Source organism: Chiloscyllium punctatum, chromosome 36 (genome assembly GCF_047496795.1).
Source record: "Chiloscyllium punctatum isolate Juve2018m chromosome 36, sChiPun1.3, whole genome shotgun sequence".
NCBI classification, from domain to species: domain Eukaryota; kingdom Metazoa; phylum Chordata; class Chondrichthyes; order Orectolobiformes; family Hemiscylliidae; genus Chiloscyllium; species Chiloscyllium punctatum.
In genome coordinates, this window is record NC_092774.1 from 27,865,869 (window position 1) to 27,884,934 (window position 19,066).

Below are 19,066 nucleotides of genomic sequence, written 5' to 3' on the forward strand. Positions count from 1 at the left end.
AGAGTTAAGTCACAGCGCTGTCAGAGGAGGGGAAGCTGAAATAACCCACACGCTGCTCACGGGCACATTTCACTTTCCCCAACACACCGCCCCAACCACTGCAGCTCTTGGGAGTGGAAAGGGAACAAACACCAAAACCCAGTCTCAGCTTTGTAAATCTTCAGGAAATAAGAACACTGTACATCCCTTCGCGGCTTCCATCCTGGGCTGACAGTGTTGATTTTTAATAGACAATAGACAATAGACAATAGACAATAGATGCAGGAGTAGGCTATTCTGCCCTTCGAGCCTGCACCGCCATTCAATATGATCATGGCTGATCATTCCTAATCAGTATCCTGTTCCAGCCTTATCTCCATACCCCTTGACTCGACTATCTTTAAGAGCTCTATCCAATTCTTTCTTAAAAGAATCCAGAGACTGGGCCTCCACTGCCCTCTGGGGCAGAGCATTCCACTACTTCTCTGGGTGAAGTAGTTTCTCCTCATCTCTGTCCTAAATGGTCTACCCCGTATTTTTAAGTTGTGTCCTCTGGTTCGGCACTCCCCCATCAACGGAAATATGTTCCCTCCTGCCAGAGTGTCCAGTCCTTTCATAATCCTATACGTTTCAATCAGATCCCCACTCAGTCTTCTAAACTCAAGGGTATACAAGCCCAGTCGCTTCAGTCTTTCCGTGTAAGGCAATCCTGCCATTCCAGGAATTGACCTCGTGAACCTACGCTGCACTCCCTCAATAGCCAGAATGTCTTTCCTCAAATTTGGAGACCAGAACTGTACACAGTACTCCAGGTGTGGTCTCACCAGGGCCCTGTACAGCTGCAGAAGCACCTCTTTGCTTCTATACTAAATCCCTCTTGTTATGAAGGCCAGCATGCTATTAGCCTTCTTCACGACCTGCTGTACCTGCATGCTTGCCTTCATTGACTGGTGGACAAGAACACCCAGATCTCTCTGAACAGCCCCTTTACCTAATTTGATACCATTGAGGTAGTAATCTGCCTTCCTGTTCTTGCCACCAAAGTGGATAACCAGACATTTATCCACATTAAACTGCATCTGCCATGCATCTGCCCACTCACCTAACTTGTCCAGGTCACCCTGTAATCCCCTAAAATCCTCATCACATTTCACCCTACCACCTAGCTTTGTGTCATCAGCAAATTTGCTAATGTTATTGCTGATACCATCTTCTATATCATTTACATATATTGTAAAAAGCCATTTTTAATGGCTGTCCAGTCAGTGTCGATTCGTTTTGGCTGAAAAAATCTTCCTTATCTCATCCCAGCATTTCTTGCCACAAAAAAAACTGTGCGGCAGAGTTCATGTATATATTTCCTTGTATGGTATTTTGTAAATTACATTCGTTTTCTGGTTGCTTGTATAGCGTATTTCAGGTTCATGAGCCGCTGTTTAAGTGTGTTGGTAGGTTTGTGGGCCACCATGATGCTGAGAGGGTTAAGTTGTCTGGACATCATTTCCCAGATGTCTTTAATGTAAAGTAATGTGGCTAGGGTTTCTGCAGACGTTGTTTCTGCTTGTGTCAGTTTGTTGATGTGAAATCGGCACACTGGGTTTATTGGGTCGGCAAAAGTGAGGACTGCAGATGCTGGAAACCAGAGTTTAGATCAGAGTGGTGCTAGAAAAGCACAGCATGTCAGACAGCTTCCGAGGAGAAGGAAAATCGACGTTTCGGGCAAAAGCCCTTCATCAGGAATAGAGGCAGGACCCCTCCAGGGTGGAGAGATAAATTGGGGGTGGGGTGTGCTGGACCAAAGGTAGCAAAAAGCACAATAGGTGAATGGGGTTGGGGATGAAGGTGACAGATCAGAGAGGGGGGTAGAGCAGATAGTTGGGGATGGAGATTGGCAGGTAGGCGAGGTCATGAGCACAGCGCTGAGCTGGCAGTTTGGAATTGAGGTAAGGTGGGGGGAGGGGAAATGAGGAATCTGATGAAGTCTACATTGATGGCGTGGGGTTGAATTTATCCCAAGTGGAAGATGAGGCGTTCATCCTCCAGGCATCGGGTGGGGAGGGAGCGGCGATGGAGGAGGCCCAGGACCTGCATGTCCTCGGCAGAGTGGGAGGGGGTTTGAAATGTTGGGCCATAGGGCGATGCGGTTGATTGGTGTGGGTGCCCTGTAGATGTTCCCTCAAGCGATGTCACTTAATTCTGCGAGCAGTCTCCAGTCTCCCCAATGAAGAGGAGACAGTATCAGGAGCAATAATTACAAGAAATGACATTGTTGGAGACACAGGTGAAAGCCTTCGACCGACCACGGCCCGGATTCGATTTTAGGGAAGGGAAAAAATTTTCAGTCGAGCTATTAGGATCTGTCTGCATCTCCCTGGTGGTCTAGTGGTTACGATTCGGCGCTCTCACCGCCGTGGCCCGGGTTCGATTCCCGGTCCGGGAAACCGTTTTCAGGTGGTTTACAGGCTACCTGTTCTTCTTGAATGCTCTGTACAGTCATTTTTTGATCTTCGTAGTTCCTGGGTGCTGCAGTGTGTCGTGGCTCGTTGAAATCGTGTCCTGATTCAGATTTGCTTGTATGTGCAGTGGTGATTGCTTCTGTAGTTAAGTTCTTGGTTCGCGTGTGTTGTTTTCCTATAGACGCTGTTTTGAATTTACCATTGACTGTTCGCTCGACTGTGACATCTGGAAATGGCACTTTGTTGTTGTTCTCCTCTTTTGTGAATTTTATGCCAGGAAGGATATTGTTGATGGTGTTGTAGGTTTCCTCTAATTTGTTTCATTTTTTGATGATAAAAGTTTCATCGCTGTAGCGGACTCTAAGTTTGGGTTGGATCGTTGGAAAGGCTGTTTGTTCGAGTCTCTGCATTATTGCTTCTGCGAGGAATCCTGACGCTGGTAGTTTCAGGGTATTTCGTTGATTTGCTGGTAGGGCTTGTTACTGAATATGAAGTGGGTGGTAAGGCACAGTTCCCCGAGCTTGACAGTGCTATCTTTGCTGATGAAGTTGATGCTGTGTTTGTGTCTTTGGTTGTTCGAGTAGTGTCTTCAGTTTTCTTTGGCCACGTTGATGTTAATGGATGTGAACAGGGCTGTTATGTCAAAGGACAACATTATTCCATCTACTTCTGTCTCAGTGTCTTTGGTGTTCAGGAATTCTTGGATGGAATAAATGGAGTGGAGTGAATCTTCGACTAGGTGTTTTAGCCTTCAGTGCAGGCCTTTGACTAGTCTGTATATTGGTGTTCCAAGCAGTGAGACTCTGGTCTAAGGGAGGTTCCTGGTTTGAAGGGGAGGAGATCAACAACAAAGTGCCATTCCTTGATGTCACAGTAGAGCGAAGAGTCAATGGAGAACTTCAAACTGGCATCTACAGAAAAACAATGCACACAAACCAAATCCTTAACCGCAGAAGCAATCATCCCAACACCCACAAAAGAAGCTGCATCAGGAGATTATTTCAACGAGCCACTACACACTGCAGCACAGAGAAACTACGAAGAGCACAAGTGAAATACGTATATAGTGTATTTAAGGAGAACGGGTCCCCAATAAACCCCCTCCACCGATTTCTCATTGATGCTTTCAAGTTGACTCTCAAAAATTCGGTTTGACCCTCCATTCTTTCCTGTTTGTTTTTTGTGGGTTTTGAAAGCTTTCGCAATCCTCTCACTGAGTATTGGAGTTGGGAGGTTATGTTGTGGTTCTCGAGGACATTATTTTGACCACTTTCGGAATATTGTGTACAATTCTGGTCTCCCTCCTATCAGAAGGATATTGTGAAATTTGAGAGGGTTCTGAAGCACCAATGGGTCTACAGAGACGAAGAGGCCCTTCTGCTGCCCTGAGTGTGGGAAGGCCTTCAGTGATTCCTCTGCCCTGCTGACGTACCAGTTGGTCCACACCGGGGAAGGCTGTTTATCCGGCCCCAAGTGCGAGATGGCCTTCAGCATTTCTTCCCACCTGTTGAGACACCAGTGGGTCCAAATTGAGGAGAGGTCGTTCTTCTGCCCGATTGCAGGAAGGGCTTTGCTCTTTCTTCCGACCTGCTGGCCCATTGGTGGGTCCACATGGGGGAGAGGTCGCTCAGTTGCGTAAGTGCAGGAAGTCCTTCATCAATTCCTCAGGCCTGCTGATGCACCAGTCCGTCCACACCGGGGAGATGCCATTCTCCTGCCCGAATGTGGGAAGGACTTTACCCGCTCCTCCACACTGCTGAAGCACCAGCTGGCCACACGGGTGGATGGGGTCGGAGGGGGGAGGCCTTTCTGCTGCCCTGAATGCGGGAAGTCCTTCAGCAATTCCTCCGCCCTGCTGAAGCACCAGTGTGTCCACACCGGGGAGAGGACCTTCAGCTGGCCCGAGTGTGGGAAGAGGTTCATGTTTTCCTGCAACTTGCGGAAGCACCAGCGGGGGCACCAGCGCTCCCGGCAATCAGATCCCACCGGTGACGCTGCCTTGAGTCACCCCCAAGGACTGAACCTCCTGCCAGTTCTGACAGTGGGTGCAGTGGGGGAGTAGGTAGGCTGTATTTGTTTTCTTCTGGACTGCAATTGCCTCCCCCACCCCCCACAACCACAACCTCATGGTGGCTCACGGTTGGCACTGCTGCCTCATGGCACCAGGAACCCAGGAATACTTCCACCCTTGGGGGTCTGTGTGCAATTTATGGAGGGTCGGAAAATGGATCTGAGTGGGTTACTCTTCGGAGAATCTGTGCAGATGTGTTGGGCTGAAGGACATGTCTCCACACTGTAGGAGTTCAACCATCATATGAGCTTTGTTTTCATTGGAAACTGCTGCACATTGAGCCAGGGACTGCACATTTCCAAATGAAATGATCCAGAGAAACCTAAGACTGCAAGAGCATTGGAGCAGAAGTTAGGCCTTTCGGCCCATCGAGTCTACTCAGCCATTCGTTAATGACAAATGTAGTGCAGATGAGATTAGCTACAGTGTGGAAACAGGCCATTTGTCCCAACAAGTCCACATCGACCCTCCGAAGAGTAACCCATCCAGACCCATTTCCGTCTGACTAATATACCTTACTCTATGGGCAATTAAGCATGGCCAATCGACATGACCTAAACATATTTGGACTATGGAAGAAAACAGGACCACCCAGAGAAAACCCACGCAGACACTGGGAGAATGTGAAAACTCCTCACAGACAGCCACGCAAGGCTGGAATCTAACCTGGGTCCCTGGCACGGTGAGCCTGCAGTGGTAAACACTGAGCCACTACATGTTGCAACCCGAAGTAGGCAAGCAGGAGGTTGGGAGAATGCAGCAAGCCAGGCAGCACCAGGATGTGGAGTAGTCAGCGTTTTGGGTATTAACCCTTCTTCAGGACTGAACCGTTGACTTCTCTGTGAGAAACGATTTACGGGAATGTTGCTGGGGGTTGGAGGGTTTCAGCTACAGGGAGCGGCTGAATAAGGCTGGAAGGTGGATTTGCTCAAGGCTTGTATTTTTAACTCATTTAAATGGTACCTACTGTATGGGGTTATGGTTTACATTAAAACCGGAGGATCATATCAGAGTGTTTATATTTAGCAGTGGTAGTTGGTAAAATGCACTCTCTGGAGGAGCACATTCTATGATGCTGCATTTCTTGCCCTCTGCCCTTCCACCATTTCTTATCTCCCATCTTGAATTTATATTTTTTTTGGTCAGATTTAATTTCATTTTAATCAGACTTGCGATTCACTGTGTGCTATTAATTTGTTTGCTCGAATATTGTAAGTCAAAATTAATGCTGTAATTTAATTTCTGATGTCAGAGTTTGACATCGAATATGCAGGTGTGAATACCAGTAAGTTGTGAAAATAAATCAAGAACTTGTGGTTTTTAACAAAAAGAGCAGTTCACTGATATTCATGGTATTGTCTCTTTTGGGTGTGATGATTCAAATCGGACCAACAAACCGTTTCATGCAGTCATCCAACTGAATAAAAATTTTCTTTAATTTAATTAAAGAAAATAACTCTGGCGGGCTAAGATTTATGCAAACTATTTATAAGATTATGCTCATTGCTCGTGATATGGTCTCGTCCACATTGGGGAAACTTGACGCCAACTAGCGGAACATTTCAGGGAAGAATTCTGGGACTCGAAATCTAACCGACACACCGCCCTGTGGCGGAACACTTTAACTCCCCCTCCCATTCCACCAAGGACATGCAAGTCCTGGGCCTCCTCCACTGCCAAATTCTTGCTTCCCGACACTTGTCGGAAAAACACCTCAACTTCTGTTCTAGGGCCCTCCAACCACATGGTATCAATGCAGATTTCATCAGTTTCCTTATTTCCTCTCCCCCACCTTGTCCCAGATCCAACCTTCCAATTCGACACCAACCTCTTGACCTGTCATTCCTGTCCACCTTGCTTCTCACCTATTTACTTCACCCTCATCTCTGACCTATCACCATCAATCCCGACCTCCATCTACCTATTGCACTCCCATCTACCTTCACTCCAGCCCCACTTCCTTCCCATTTATCTCTCAGCCCCCTTGGGCCACCCTTTATTCCTGATGAAGAGATTATGCTCGAAACCAAGACTGTGATGAAGCGACATCCTCAACAAATAGGAAATAGCTCCCAAGTCAGATTTCATCCCCTCTTCTGTTTCCCAGTTCTTTCAGAAATAAGGAATGTCTTTTCCTTCCAAAAGAAAGTGGTCTTCCACTTTGTGCTGTCTGAAGTGTTATCCCTCACCACTCCTTCAGACACCTTTTAAGAATCCTTTCAACCTGTTTTTCTAACAATTGTAGAGGTGACCTAAAGCAAACATTTCACTCCTTCTCAATGCCCCATTTCTCCTCCTATGAGCCATTTTGTCATGTTGTCTATGTTACAAGCAGCCGAGTGCACTTGGTTTCTGATTTGAAATTTGGCCATTGAAGGGAACAGGATTAATATTTATCGATGGCTAGCTGTGTTTGCACTAACTGTAATTATCCACCAATATGATGTCTTTTGTTCCACCAAAACTGGAAACAATGATCTGTGTTTATATTGCAGTCGGATGTAGAAAATCATCCCAGCGATCTTCACGTTATTATAGTTTACTGAGGCCATGACAGCATTACGTGGCAGTTTGATGTGACTAAAACCTGGATGGAAATCTCTAGATTATGTTGTAATAATATCGGTATAATGTGATTCACACTGCGCTGTCACCAACTGAACGAAGCGGCTGTGTGTTTTAATCCCGTGATGAACAGTTTGTGTTTTACTTCTCACATTGCGGGGAGCTGAGCATTTACCCAAACAATGGGCACACCACCTCCCTGACACAGTGTTCACAAATCAAACTGACAGCAAAATTCACGTGTGATCGAAAGTTCCCGCAAAGAACTTTCGATACAACGCCCTCTTTTCTTCATTCGAAATGTTAGACGTTGATGGTAGTGAGCCTGACGTGATTTGAACACGCAACCTTCTGATCTGGAGTCAGACGCGCTACCGTTGCGCCACAAGCTCACAGATGGTCTATGCGCTCTATTCATACTTAAGGGAAGTGATCGCACTACAATGATTTTACGTTCATGTCTGTTCTGTTTCTCCCCCTTCTCCTTCTGTCTCTCGAAACAATTTCCAACTCTCTCTCAATAAAAATCTGAAAGAACTGCGGATGATGTATATCAGGAACAAAAAACAGGAGTTGCCGGTGACCCTTCCACAGAACTGATGGTGATTGGGAAACTGTCGGTTTATATGGGAAAGATATTGTGGGAGGAAGGCGGAGATCAGGACAGAGCCCAAAGCGAGGGAAGAACTGTTGGACAGAAAAAGGAGTTGATAACGATCTGCGTGGGAGGGTGAATAACTGATAATGGAGACTGTTCGTGGCGAAGTAGTGTGGAATGACAGACTATGTGATAACAAAGCTTGGAGTGTGTGGAAGGGGCGAGGATACTATGGAGTTCAGGTCCTCGAATGATTGAATTGGATATTGGGACCAGAGGGATGTATGGTCCCCAAGTGCAATATTCGGTGCTCTTCGTTCTGCTGGTGCTGAGCTTCGCTGGAACACAACAGCAAACCTGAGACAGAGATGTTGGACAGGGAACAGGGTGGGGTGTGGAATTGGCAGGCAACTGGAAGCTCAGGGTCTTTTTTGCAGGCAGAACGTAGATGTTCTGTGCAGCAGTCACCCAGTTAAGGCTTCGTTTTCCCCAATGTAGATGAGGCAACATTGTGAGCAGCAAATGCAGTAGACTGGGTTGTGGGAAGTGCAGGTAAAGGGCCACTTCACCTGGAATGTAAGTTTGGCCCCTTGGATAGCGAGGAGGGAATAGGTAAATGGGCTGGTGTCACACATTCGGCACTTGCAGGGGAAAGTGCAACTCAACCTGCAAGTTTACTTTGAGAAAATCCTGGACTTGAACTCCCAAGTCTCTTTGCATTTCGGATTTCTGCATTTTCTCCCCATAATCTTCTGTTCAAACATTGACTATCTATGTCAGGGCAGCACCAGTGATTTCCTGACATATGGATTGTATTTGGGGATATCAAGGAACGTCAGGAACTGTGAGTACCTCAGGAGCAATCGTTATTCCTGGGGGAGGCAGAGAGGAATGTGGTGTGGTCCTGTAAACTCCAGAACTTTGAAAACTTCATGAGTCAGCAATAACTCTTTCTGGACCAAGAAACGAAAGGGCCAATGAGAAACTGCTACAAGGGAGTTAACAAATAACATTTATTAACTATCACTGGGAAGGAGGAGGCAAAACAATGAGCAGTTCCTTTGGACAGATGAGATAATGGTGTTTAATAACTGTGTGACAGAAGGACAATTAATTCTGCCTGTAGAAGGAACGCCTTGGCATAAAGGGGTTAATTGCAGGACAGGCTGTTTCAAACAGGTGGAAAACCCTCTAAGATAAGAAGGCAAGCTACAGACCTGAGGTCTCTAGAGGTGTGGGGAGGTGATATCAAAATCTAAAGCCCAGCACACTCACGCAGCACTACTCTGCTTCTGGGCTCTCAGCAGCTGGATTCTGCATCAGTAAAAAGTCGGTCCTATATCTCTGACAACATCGGTACACAAGGTAGTGAAGAAAGGTTTCAGCACACTGGCCTTCATCAGTTAGGGAATTGAGTACAGATGTTGGCAAGTTATGTTGTAGTTATACAGGACGTTGATGAGGCCGCACCTGGAATATTGTGATCAGTTTTGGTCCCCTTGGTGTTCTGACTTCTGACTTCTTCATCTCTGGGTTTGTGTTGAACTTGATGGGATACTTTGTCCAACTCAGCATGTTTAAACAGTATCTCTCAGAGGGATTCATCTGAAACTTTTCAGGAGGTGAGCTCAACAAGATTGAACTATTCAAAGTTACTTGGACTCTATTTTAAACTTACATCAGGACCAGTAGTCAGAGACACATACAGCATGGAAACAGACCCTTCGGTCCAACTTGTCCATGCTGACATGATATCCTATATTAATCTAGTCCCATTTGACAACACCTGACCCACATACTCTGGCAGCTCATTTCATATAAGTGCCACCCTCTGCAGGAAGATGTCATCCCTTTTTATATTATTCGCCTCTCACCCTAAACCTATGCCCTCTAGTTCTGGACTCCCCCAGCCCAGGGAAAAGACCTTGTCTATTACCCTGTCCATGCCCCTCATGATTTTGTAACCGCTATTAGGTCACTTCTCTGCCTCCGATGCTCCAGTGAAAACAACCCCACGTTATTCAGCCGCTCCCTGCAGCTCAAACCCTCCAACCCCCAGCAACATTCATGTAAATCTTTTCTCATAGATAAGTCACTCTTTCAGTAATGAAGAAGGGTTAATACCCAAAACGCTGACTACTCCACATTCTGGTGCTGCCTGGCTTGCTGTATTCTCCCAACCCCCGGCTTGCCAACCTCGGGTTGCAATATGTAGTGGCTCAGTGGTTACACCTGCAGCCTCACAGTGCCAGGGACCCAGGTTTTATTCCAGCCTTGGGTGGCAGTCTGTGAGGAGTGTGCATATTCTCCCAATGTCTGCGTGGGTTTTCTCTGGGTGGTCCTGTTTTCTTCCATAAACCAAAGATGTGCAGGTCTTGTTGATTGGCCATGCTTAATTGCCCATAGAGTTAGGTACATTAGTCAGAGGGAAATGGGTCTGGATGGGTTACACTTCGGAGGGTCGGTGTGGACTTGTTTGGACAAATGGCCTGTTTCCACACTGTAGCTAATCTCATCCAATACTTTTGTTACGAACGAATGGCAGAGAAGGCCAAACTTCTTCTCCGATGGTTTTGCGGTCTTAGGTTTCTCTGGATCATTTCATTGGCAATGTGCAGTCCCGGGCTCAATGAGCAACAGTGTCCACTGAAGGCAAAGTTCATAGAATCATAGCACACCCACAATGTGGAAAAACAGGTCCTTCAGCCGAACACAACTGCACTGATCTTCCGAGGACTAACCCACTCAGATCCATTTTCCTACCCTCCATAAATTGCACACAGAACCCCAAGGGTGGAATTATTCTTGAGTTCCTGGTGCCATGAGGCAGCAGTGCTAACCCTGAGCCACCATGGGGTTGTAGTTGTGGGGGGTGGGGCAGGAAATTGCAGTCCAGCAGAAAACAAAAACAGCCCACCTATTCTCCCACTGCACCCACTGTCAGAACTGGCAGGAGGTTCAGTCCTGGGGGGTGACTAAAGGCAGCGTTACCAGTGGGATCTGATTGCTGGGAGCACTGGTGCCCCCGCTGGTGCTTCCGCAAGTTGCAGGAAAACATGAACCTCTTCCCACACTCGGGCCAGCTGAAGGGCCTCTCCCGGTGTGGACACACTGGTGCTTCAGCAGGGTGGAGGAATTGCTGAAGGACCTCCCGCACTCAGGGCAGCAAAAAGGCCTCCCCTCTCCACCCCCCCCCCATCCCCCCGTGTGGATCAGCTGGTGCTTCAGCAGTGTGGAGCAGCGGTAAAGCCCTTCTCACACTCGGGCAGGAGAATGGCATCTAACCGGTGTGGACGGACTGGTGCCTCAGTAAGACAGAGGAATTGATGAAGGCTTTCCTTCACTTAGGCAACTGACCGGCCTCTCCCCCATGTGGACCCACCAATGGGCCAGCAGGTCGGAGGAAAGTGCAAAGCCCTTCCTGCAATCGGGGCAGAAGAACGGCCTCTCCTCAGTGTGGACCCACTGGTGTCTCAGCAGGTGGGAAGAACTGCTGAAGGCCATCTCGCACTTGGGGCTGGAGAACATCCTTCCCCGGTATGGACCAACTGGTGCGTCAGCAGGGCAGAGGAATCACTGAAGGCCTTCCCACACTCAGGGCAGCAGAAGGGCCTCTTCATCTCTGTGGACCCATTGGTGCTCAGAACCCTTTCAAATTTCACAATATCCGTCTGATACGAGGGAGACTAGAATTGTACACAATATTCCAAAAGTGGCCTAAAAAGTGTCCTGTACAACCACAACACAACCTTCCAACTCCAATACTCAGTCAGAGGATTGGGAAAGCTTTCAAAACCCACAAAAAACAAACAGGAAAGAATGGAGGGTCAAACCGAATTTTTGAGAGTCACCTTGAAAGTATCAATGAGAAATCGGCGGAGGGGGTTTATTGGGGACCCGTTCTCCTTTAATACACTATATACGTATTTCTCTTGTGCTCTTCGTAGTTTCTCTGTGCTGCAGTGTGTAGTGGCTCGTTGAAATAATCTCCTGATGCAGCTTCGTTTATGGGTGTTGGGATGATTGCTTCTGCAGTTAAGTACTTGGTTTGGGTCTGTTGTTTTTCTGAAGATGCCAGTTTGAAGTTCCGCATTAACTATTCGCTCCACTGTGACATCAAGGAATGGCACTTTGTTGTTGTTCTCCTCCCCGTCAAACCAGGAGCCCCCCTTAGACCATAGTCTCACTACTTGGAACACCAATATACAGACTAGTCAAAGGCCTCCACTGAAGGCTAAAACACCTCCACTGAGGACTAAAACCCCAAGTCGAAGATTCACTCCACTCCATTTACTCCATCCAAGACTTCCTGAACACCAAAGACACTGAGATAGAAGAGGATGGATTAATGTTGTCCTTTGACATAACAGCCCTGTTCACATCCATTAACATCAACGTGGCCAAAGAAAACTGAAGACACTACTCGAAGAACCAAAGACACAAACACAGTATCAACTTTATCAGCAAAGATAGCACTGTCAAGCTCGTGGAACTGTGCCTTACCATCCACTTCACATTCAATAACAAGCCCTACAAACAAATCAACGAAATACGCACGAAACCTCCAGCATCAGGATTCCTAGCAGAAGCAATAATGCAGAGACTCGAACACACAGCCCTTCCAACGATCCAACCCAAACTTTGGGTCCGCTACAGCGATGACACTTTTCTCATCAAAAAATGAAACAAATTAGAGGAAACCTACAACACCATCAACAATCTCCTTACTGGCATAAGATTCACAAAAGAGGAGAACAACAACAAAGTGCCATTTCTTGATGTCACAGTGGAGCGAACAGTCAATGGTAAATTCAAAACAGCGTCTACAGGAAAACAATGCACGCGAACCAAGAACTTAACTACAGAAGCAATCACCCCAACACAATCAAACACATCTGAATCAGGACACTATTTCAGCGAGCCACGACACACTGCTGCACCCAGGAACGACGAAGATCAATAAATAACTGTACAGAGCATTTATGAAGAACGGGGAGCCCCTTAAACCCCCTGAAAACAGCTTCCCTGACCGGGAATCGAACCCGGGCCGCGGCGGTGAGAGCGCCGAATCCTAACCACTAGACCACCAGGGAGATGCAAGCACAGCCTGATAGCTCTACTGAAAATTTCTTCCCTGCCCGGAAATCGAATCCGCGCCATGGTCGGTCGAAGGCTTTCACCTGTGTATCTAACAATGTCATTTCTTGTATCCATTGCACCTGATGCAGTCTCCTCTACATTGGGGAGACTGGAGACTCCTCGCAGAGTCAAGTCACAGCGCTTGAGGGAACATCTTCAGGACACCCGCACCAATCAACCCCATTGCCCTATGGCCCAACATTTCAAACCCCCTCCCACTCTGCCGAGGACATGCAGGTCCTGGGCCTCCTCCATCGCCGCTCCCTCCCCACTCGATGCCTGGAGGATGAACGCCTCATCTTCCGCTTGGGGTCAATTCAACCCCAGGCCATCAATGTGGACTTCATCAGATTCCTCATTTCCCCTCCCTCCACCTGACCTCAATTCCTACCTTCCAGCTCAGCGCTGACCTCATGACCTGTCCTACCTGCCAATCTCCCTCCCCACCTATCCGCTCCACCCTCCTCTCTGATCTGTCACCTCCATCCCCTCCCCCATTCACCGATTGTACTTTTTGCTACCTTTGGCCCCGCACACCCCACCCCCAATTTATCTCTCCACCCTGGAGGGGTCCTGCCTCTATTCCTGATGAAGGGCTTTTGCCCGAAACATCGATTTTCCTGCTCCTCGGAAGCTGTCTGACCTGCTGTGCTTTTCCAGCACCACTCTGATCTAAACTCTGGTTTCCAGCATCTGCAGTCCTCACTTTTGCCTACCCAATAAACCCAGTGTACCGATTTCACATCAACAAACTGACACAAGCAGACACAACGTCTACAGAAACCCTAGCCACATTACTTTACATTAAAGACATCTGGGAAATGATGTCCAGACAACTCAACCCTCTCAGCAACATGGTAGCCCACACATATACCAACACACTTAAACAGCGGCTAATGTACCTGAAATACCCGATACAAACAACCAGCAAACGGATGTAATTTACAAAATACCATACAAGGAAATATATACATGAACTCTGCCGCGCAGTTTTCTGTGGCAAGAAATGCTGGGATGAGATAAGGAAGATTTTTTCAGCCAAAACGAATCGACACTGACTGGACAGCCATTTAAAATCAACACTGTCAGCCCAGGATGGAAGACCCGAAGGTATGTACAGTTTTCTTATTTCCTGAAGATTTACAAAGCTGAGACTGGGTTTTGGTGCTTGTTCCCTTTCCACTCCCAGGAGCCGCAGTGGTTAGGGCGGTGTGTTGGGGAAAGTGAAATGTGCCCATGAGCAGCGTGTGGGGCTATTTCAGCTCCCCCTCCTCTGACAGCGCTGTTACTTAACTCTGATGTTCTCAGGGACATTTACTGACGCGAGACAGTGAAAAGATTCTCATTCCTGCAGATTAGGAATTGTACCCATACGCCGGTTTCATGACAATGAGAAAGATTAATTGGGATGTGTGAAGAAGCTGTGAGCTGCAGTTGAAACAAGTAGGTGGAGTCAGATACGTCATCCATTGCCCCGATGGTCCTGAAGAAATGTTTGCTTTTGTCTGCTTGAGAGACTTTGGACACTGGTGTGGCAGGGAGAATACTGAGATACCGAGTGAGGGAGATTCAGTGCGCTGACTGTGAAAAGTGCTTCAAACCATTTACTCAGCTTGGGGAATTAAAATCACCCACCTCGCGGTGGGAAAGACTATGTCCCCGCTCTGTTTGTAATTTCAAACCCAGAGCAACACAAGGAAAGCTCCACCCAATGGGGAAACCGTGGAAATGTGGGGACTGTGGGAAAGGATTCCCTTCCCCATCCGTGTTGGAAACCCACAGACGCATTCACAGCGGGGTGAGGCCGTTCACCTGCTCAGTGTGCAGGAAGGGGTTCAGACAGAGAGAAGCCATTCACGTGCACCATGTGCAGGGGAGAGTTCACTCAGTCAGTTGCACTGCTGACCCACCAGTGGGTCCACACTGGAGAGAGGCCATTCACCTGCTGTCAGTTCCAAAAGGGCTTCACCTGATCCTCCCACCTGAGGAGGCACCATCTAGTTCACGTGCCAGTGCAAGAGGATTGAAGGAGCGATACGAAAAGAAGAAGAAAAACAAAGATGGCGGCGCGAGGCTGCGGTTTTCTCATCGACTCAGCGGGCGGTTTCTGACGGAGGGAGGGGGCAGACAGGCATCGTTTACCTCAGAAAATACCTTTAAAATACATTCCAAATTAAAGTCAGAACTTTTCAAACAAATGTTGTAAAGAAAAGTAGACCAGAATGTACTCTAAAAGCCCAGTCTTCACAATGACACTTCTGCTTTCACTGAAGATGCTTAGCGTCATACAGCACGCACACAGACCTTTCGGTCCAACTCATCCTCGCCCACCATATAGCCTAACTTAATCCAGTCCCATTTGTCAGTACTCGGCCCATATCCCTTAAACTCTTCCTACTCATGTAACCTTCCAGATGCCTTTTAAATTATGTAACTATCCCATCCTCCAACACTTCCTCTGGCAGCTTGTTCCACACGCGCGCCACCCTCTGTGTGAAAATGTTTCCCCTTTGGTCCCTTTTAAATCTTTCTGCTCTCACCACCAACCTGTGTCCTCTTGTTTTGGACTCCCTACGCTGGGAAAAGTCTTGGCTATTCACCCTACCATTCCCCTTATAAACTTCTATAAGGTCACCCCTCAGCCTCCGATGGCCCAGGGAAAATATTACCAACTTATTCAGCCTCTCCCTATAGCTCAAATCCTCCAACTCTGGCAAAATCTTGTCAGTGTTGTCCAAACTCTTTCACGTTTCACAACCTCGTTCCTGTGGCAGGAAGACCAGAACTGAATGCAGTATTCCAAAAGTGGCCAAGCCAATGTCCTGTGCAGCCATAACATGACCCCCACCCGCAACTCCCATAATCAATGTACTCACCAATAGAGGAAAGCATACCAAACCCCTTCTTCATTATCCTGTCTGCCTACAACTCCACTTTCAAGGAACTATGAAGCCTGCACTCCAGGGTGTCTCTGTTCAGCAACACTCCACAGGAACTTACCATTAAAAGTCCCGTCCTGATTTGCCTTTCCAAAATGCAACACCTATTTATCTAAATTAAACTCTATCTGCCACTCCTTGGCCCAACAGCCCATCTGATCATTTTTTTTTAATGATTCCCTACAGTGTGGAAACAGGCCCTTCGGCCCAACAAGTCCACACTGACGCTTGGAAGAGCAACCCACCCAGACCCATCTCCCTCTGACTAATGTACCTAACACTACGGGCAATTTAGCATGGCCAATTCACCTGACATGTATATCTTTGTGTCTTTGGGAGGAAACCAGAGCACCCGGAGGAAACCCACGCAGACACGGGGAGAATGTGCAAACTCCACACAGACAGTTGCCTGAGGCGGGAATTGAACCCTGGCGCTGTGAGGCAGCAGTGCTAACGACTGAGCCACCATGCTGCCCAATGTATACTGAATTCTATTACACTGAACTTTGTTTCATGTCTCATCCCCTAAAAGCTGAAAATCTCCATCCCTCACAGTCTTCCCCCGCCATTCTCACTTTGCTGAACCTAATCCCTGCTGTACCTCATCCCGAAGGGTCTTAAATTTCTAATTGATGCACCCTCTTAAATTTCTAATTGATGCATGGGCCTGGCATGTACGACTGTACAATCCAAGCAGTTGATGGACATGACTAATTTGATTAAATTCCCTACAGTGTGGAAACAGACCCTTCGGCCCAACGAGTCCACACCGACCCACCGAAGAGTAACCCACACAGACGCATCTTCCTCTGACTAATGTACCTAACACGACGGTGTAATTTAGCATGGCAAATTCACCTTTGGACAGTGGGAGGAAACCGGAGCACCTGGAGGAAACCCACACAGACACGGGGAGAATGTGAAAACTCCACACAGAAAGTTTCCCGAGGCTGGAATCAAACCTGCTGTGAGGCAGCAGTGCTAACCACTGAGCCACTGTGTTGCCCCAGTGTGAGGAGTTGGGATTAGTGGATGTGTGGAGGCACCTCCACCCTAATGGAAGAGACTATACCAACCAACACGAGTGCCACACGCGAACTGACATGGGTTTTTTTATGCCATTTGATTGTTTGGACAGAACATTGGCTTGTAAAATTGGGAATATAGTTGTCCTGGGCCATGTGCCAATGTATCTAGAAGGTAAAATCAAGGGTGGTGGAATGGATGCACGGCACTGGCGCATGTACCCATTCCTATTAAGGGATAGCAAATTCATTGAGTACATCGCGACAGAGTTCAGGGCCTTCTGGGATATCAACTCAAGTAAGGCCAGTAATACTGTGGGAGGCCACTAAGGCATATATATGAGGCATGGTTATTTCGTATTTAACGACTAGAAGGACAAAGAGGAACGAGCAATAACAGATGCTGGAGACCCAGCTGCAGAAACGTGAGGAAGCATATTATAATCGGCCTTCACTGGTCAAGCTGCAGCTCTCCGGACTGCTCTCGACTCATTGCACACACAGGTGGCAAAAAAAAGGTCTCCTTTGCTGAACAAAGATTGTTTTAATTTGGAGATAAGCCAGGTAGATATCTGGCTAGAGAGAAAAATGATTTCTAGTCTATTATGTCTATTAGAGAGAAGGCTGGTACAGTTACCCGTGAGTTGAAGAAGGTCAATGTTAGATTTAGGGAATACTTTGCAGAGTTATATCAGTCAGAGGGAGACGAACACGGTACAGCGAGGATGCAGTCCTTTTTTTGAGAACTTGCACCTCCCCAGTATAAACGCAGAACAGGTTTCCCTGTTGAATGGACCTATGACGATACAGGAGGTGCAGGAAGCAATAAAGCATCTCACGGTTGGCAAAGCACCGGGGTCAGATGAATTCCCAAGTGAATTCTATAAGGAATTCATAAATGTGTTCGTGGAGCCATCTCTGGGGATGTATACACGGGCTTGTCATCTGCCCTCTCTTAGGGAGGCTAATGTCTCCCTCATTTTAAAGAAGGAGAAAGAGCCTGAAGAATGTGCTTCACACAGACTCATTTCACTGTTGAATGTAGATTTTAAAATTCTATCTGAGATGCTGGCCCTGAGGTTGGAAAAGGTGTTGCCCTACATTATAGAAGATGATCAGACGGATTTTGTCAAGGGCCGTAGCTCCTCCAACAATACCAGGCGGGAACTGAACATAGCGCAGGTATGCCAGCAAAGATTGTTCCCGGGTTTGGTCGCCTCCCTAGACGCAGAAAAGGGTATGACGGGATAGAATGGCCATACCTGTTGTGGTCCGAGAGCTTTTTGGTCTGGTAGGATCCTTTGCTAAATGCATGGCAGTGTTGTATAATGATCCTAAGGCAGCACTCCTCACAAACGGCAATAAGTCGTTATATTAGGAAAGGTAGTCGACAGGGGTGTCCTCTTTTACCCCTGCTATTTACCTTGGCAATTGAGCCGTTAGCTGAGGCTATCAGGAGGGATCCCGAAATAGTGGCACCAGAGGTGGGAATGGGGGAGCAGAAGATTACCCTATATGCTAATGATGTCCTTTTGTTCTTGGCCAATCAGGAGAAGTCGGTTCCTCGATTGATTCAAACAATTAATTTATTTGGCAATTTTGAGGCTACAGGATCAACTTTACAAAGTGGGAAGCCATGCCGGTGGCGGGATTAGTGGAGGTGCCTGATCTGAAGGATGGAATGCAGTTCCTGTTTAGATGGTCGTCAAAAGGATTTTTTTGTATTTGGGAATGTTTATTACCCCGCCTTCCACCAGCTGTATAAAGCTAACTATGTACAATTACTGGAAAGGATAAAACAGGATTTGCAGCGGTGGGAGGGATTACCGTTATCATGGTTAGGCCAAATACCCTTATTAAAATTAATGTTCTTCCTCGGCTGTTAGACCCCTGAGAATGCTCCCGTTGTTGCTACCCAGATGAATATTACTGAGGCTCAATGGTTGGCTAGGTTATTTTATTTGGTGTCGCAGGCGCCCCCTAATTAAATTTACTAAATTGCAGCTCTCGCAGGGTGAGGGAGGGTGGACCTTCCACGCTTGCTTTGGTCGCATGTGTGGGTGACTTGGCACAGGGGGATTTGAGTTGACGTTGAAGACTCGCAGTCGAGATGTCCCCTCAGTTAATCAATTATTCATGGATAAGATGAAATCCGAGACTGAGCAGTGTAAGAGATCAATCATTTTAAATACGGTGAAAGCCTGGAGGATAATGAGACAAGACGAGGGCAATTGGCTGAAGACCTTGCCGTTTACCCCATTGGTGGGAGCCCAAGGATTTAAATCTGGGGCAAT

The 19,066-nt window shown here is 47.3% G+C and overlaps 3 non-coding genes across 3 annotated transcripts; 1 reads left to right on the plus strand and 2 right to left on the minus strand.

Annotated features, from left to right (window-relative positions):
• The first annotated feature begins 2,347 nt into the window (after positions 1 to 2,347).
• On the plus strand, positions 2,348 to 2,419 carry trnae-cuc (transfer RNA glutamic acid (anticodon CUC)). The gene has a single exon. It is a non-coding gene; the product is annotated as a tRNA-Glu (tRNA).
• Positions 2,420 to 7,391: 4,972 nt separating this feature from the next.
• Positions 7,392 to 7,463, minus strand: trnaw-cca (transfer RNA tryptophan (anticodon CCA)). The gene has a single exon. It is a non-coding gene; the product is annotated as a tRNA-Trp (tRNA).
• Positions 7,464 to 12,690: 5,227 nt separating this feature from the next.
• Positions 12,691 to 12,762, minus strand: trnae-cuc (transfer RNA glutamic acid (anticodon CUC)). Its single transcript has one exon. It is a non-coding gene; the product is annotated as a tRNA-Glu (tRNA).
• Between the last annotated feature and the right edge of the window lie 6,304 nt (positions 12,763 to 19,066).